Source organism: Aristolochia californica, unplaced genomic scaffold (genome assembly GCF_029961685.1).
Source record: "Aristolochia californica isolate CCGP_79_NKW_82.1479 unplaced genomic scaffold, dmAriCali1.0.hap1 SCAF_3, whole genome shotgun sequence".
Taxonomy (NCBI): Eukaryota; Viridiplantae; Streptophyta; class Magnoliopsida; order Piperales; family Aristolochiaceae; genus Aristolochia; species Aristolochia californica.
The window spans coordinates 17,990,469-17,994,494 of record NW_027181992.1 but is presented as its reverse complement, the minus strand read 5'-3'; the positions used below and the strand labels follow the sequence as shown (position 1 = coordinate 17,994,494).

The following is a 4,026-nucleotide window of genomic DNA, read 5'->3' as shown; positions in this document are numbered from 1 at the left end:
AATTTCCTCCATCATGGTGTCCCAAACTTTGACATTTGATATTTTTGACAGGGTATTAAGTTCCTCCGTCATGGAATCCCAACTTTTGACATTTGATGTTTTTGACGGGGTATTAAGTTCCTCCGTCATGGAATCCCAACCACAAATATTTTTGATATTTTTTACGGGGGCAAATAAATAATGGTATGAGGCCACCTCTTCTTCAATATAATATCTCATCCAAAGAGACACAATAGCAGTAGCTGAAATGGGCTTGGGCCCTTATGACATGAACCAAAATAATCCTTGTAAAATGACCCATGAAATAATCCAATGCAAATATTTGTACCAAATAATATATTGACCAAGGAATAATCTGTCAATTCTTCAAAATAAAAATCCAGCCATAGAAAATTTTACCGAGTCGCCCCGAGTAAAATAGTAGATCATTATATCCGAGTCACTACAGAAATATGTATACGCTTTGGTCCAGATACGTATACTGAGGCAAAAAATAAGTGGGCTAAGTCAGGTTGACCCGGACCCGAGTTGACCTAGACCGAGTTGACTCGATCCGAGTTTGTCTGCTCAACAACAGCTAGAAGGGCAGCCTCGGGTTGCGGGGTTGTTGGTTTGACCCAGACCGGTTCGGATTGGGCTGGAACAGGCGATGAACCGGTGCAATGAAATTTTCCTAACTTAGGAAATCTAAATAAAGCAACAATACTTTTCTTCCTCTCTGATGCTGAAGCACTCTCAGGAGACAGGTGTGGCTCAATTTCAAGTGGCAGCAAAACAATCCAAAGAGATCTTGTAGACGAAATGGAAATGAAAACTTTCCGAAATAAGAGACTTCACTAGGAATCAAGCTGTTACGGTCCTGGATCTGCCACAGGTTATTGTAGGGAACCCACGTGGAATTGTAGGAAGGCATGGAGAGGAAGACAAAGATCAAACCAAAGGGAAGCTTGAAAACCCTAGAACTCGTAAGGAGAGCTCCAAGCCTGTTTAACCTAAAATTAACCTAAAATCAATGCTTGCCTTTCTCATTACCCTTACCCCTTAAATAGGGTTCACCCTTTTAGGGTTTAAGAGAAAATATTAAAAAAATACCCCTATAAATGAAATATTTAAAAAATGCCCCTATGGCCTAAAACTGAAATAAAATAAAGTAAATTAAAAAAAATTAAAATAATAATGTTATTGTGTGCATAACATTACACCCCCTGGAAGAACGAGCTTGTCCTCAAGCTCAAAAGTAGGGTCTGTATGCCGACGTCTCCCTCCAATCTCATGTGTCAACCGCGGTATCTATGGCAGCCCGTTGGACGACAAAACTAGAGCATCCAACCAGAGCAGCAATTTTTTTTTTTTTTGGACACCATCTCATCATTACTTGCGGTAACACACCCCAAGAGGGTGAATCACCATGAATTGAAATGCAGAAACGACTTCCTCAGACAGCGCTTTCACCGCAGCCGAAATTGTAATTGGTTGATCTATGCCCCTTGGAGAAGGGTCCACACAAACAGTAGTAAAATTGTGGAATACACCCAGAAATGGTAATGTCGTCAACGCTGCAATTGAAATTCTCATAAAGAGAATTGCACCAGCAACATCACTTACTGGGTTCGAGTTACCAGCAGTGAGCGTGCCATCCTTCTTGACACCCATCTGTCGCGTGGCCTGGTCGGACACAAATGCATTTTGAAAACAGCCATCATCCACAAAAAAACCCAACATTCTCGTCCCCCTAAGTTTTAATGTCAATGATCTTTGTCGCCAATGATGTAATTGCTGCAGCAGCCTGGTTATGGGAGAGAACAGCCAAAGACTTATTTAGGTGTCCAGCATGAACCACACCTACTTCATTCAGCACTGTCACCGCATCACTGTGTGCATGATCGTCGGGCAATATTGAGTTATGCACTGCCATAGCAGCACTGTGTCCTTGGCAGTTTGGCAGTATGGTGTCCTTGGCACAACAACACTATTTGTGGTGGAAGTTTTCGGGATTATCGTTGCTATCAATTTTATCTCTGGAACGTTTGAAGCCAAATGTAGAACTTACCAGCAAATTGTAGTCTATCTTTCCTGACGTAGAAATAGGTAATGAATCCAATGAGAAGTAACAACTTGGAATCATTACTGGTTGTAACTTCTGGACCAACCAATTTCTGATGGCCAAACCCAATCCTTAACATGCAGACATGCTATCATCGTGATAGCCATGTTCTTTACATAACTTATCTTTCCGACCCATCACAAGGAAAGCAACCAGAAGAGTGAAGTCTCCTTGATTTCTGAAAAAAGCAACTACAGCAGCATCAACCACATCAGGATGGAACACTTTCAATCGCCTCCAAAGCAACACGTTGTCCATTAACTTTGATTGTCCGATCTAACCTACCCAGAAAGACAAAGTCACCACTCTTTAAGTTTCTTGCTAAGTCCCCAGTCCTATAGAATATTTTGGGACCAAGATCCTTAGTAGGAGTATGAGGAACACCACTGTCTGTATTCAAAGTCACATAATCTGAAGATTTTGAAGATAAATGAATAGGATAATGTAAGTAACTTACAGATATGCAGGACCTTCCAACATGTAATTCACCAACATCAGGCCTGGCTGAGTCACCAATAAGCAATATGTCGCAGTTTGAAATTGGCAACCCAAGTGGCACTCTGTTTAGTTTGTTAGACTCTAAAATCTGAGACAAATATTTGCAAACAAAATACAAGCAATCACCAGACACCTCAGTACTCCCATACAAGTTCAAGATAGAAGTTCTAGGAAACAGTCGGTTAAGACTTTGCCAGAGTAACACATGTAAAACTTCCCCACTCAGAATGAATACTTGTAACAATTTCTGAACTCGCATATGTGATGGCCTTTGCAGGACAGGAACAATAGCTTTCATAAGTGATGGAACAGTTGTCAACCTCGAGACACCATATTCCTTGAGAAAGTCAACCAGACAAAATGGGTTTTCGTTCAACTCCTCATGAGGAGGTAGTACAAGAAGAGTACCAGAGAGCAGTGCACTGAAAAACTCGTGCAGATGGTCAATAACACTTATCGATGTCTTGAAAAGTAAAATCTCCCCTTCATGCAACAGAAATAGGCTTTGCATCCAACAAAAGTGATTCAAGATACCTTCTTCTGTTCCACAGACAACCTTAGGCTCTTCAGATGACCCAGATGTGTACATCACATAATAAAACATTCTCTGCCTATCAAATAGATGAGAACACTTGATGATAAGCCAAAATTTTGAGGAAGAAATAATAGATAGAACTCTGTCCATAGGCCACAAAGGATCCAGAGGCAAGAATGCTTCCCCACAGCTTAAAACAGCTAGCACAGTAACTATGTACTCAATGGAAGGAAGCATATATATGCCCACAATGCCTGGAACACCAGGCATAGGTGTTAGCCCAGAAGCCTCTGTTGAGATATGTTAATTTTGAAATTTTGGATCCAAGGCAAAATGAGTGCCAGTGGTTAAACCATTAAATACCCCACAAGCAGCATTAATTAGAGCATGTTTCTGCAATCCATTCAATATGGTACGGTCCACAATGTACTTCCAACGAGCTTTTTTGTAAAGATCAATCCTTGCACCAAATCTCTCACAGTGAATACATGTTGTATAGACTTAGCCACCATTTCCATTAGATCTGTGCTTTCTTCCCACTCTATCCTTCTAGATGTCAGGTATTCCTTGATATCATCCTTCATCTTTACTACATCAGGAGCCACAAAGTAGAATTTCGTATCACGGTACTTCCCGAGTAGATAAGCTAATGAGTGAACAGTCCTGCCATTTGCCAAATCTCCCACTAATCCAACACGAATGCCATCCACTTTGCCTATCTTTCTTCCAAGCGTATACACATCCAACAGAACCCGTGTAGGGTGCTGGCCTGGACCATCCCCAGCCTTAATAACAGGACTTCCTGCTATTGATGCAGCTACTCTGGTAGCACCACTTGCAATTCCACGATAAAAAAATGCAAGTGCAACCCTGCCATGAATACCCAGCG

The 4,026-nt window shown here is 41.3% G+C and overlaps 1 pseudogene; it reads right to left on the bottom strand.

Annotated features, from left to right (window-relative positions):
• Positions 1-1,080: 1,080 nt before the first annotated feature.
• On the bottom strand, positions 1,081-3,423 carry LOC137960026 (putative acyl-activating enzyme 19; annotated as a pseudogene).
• Between the last annotated feature and the right edge of the window lie 603 nt (positions 3,424-4,026).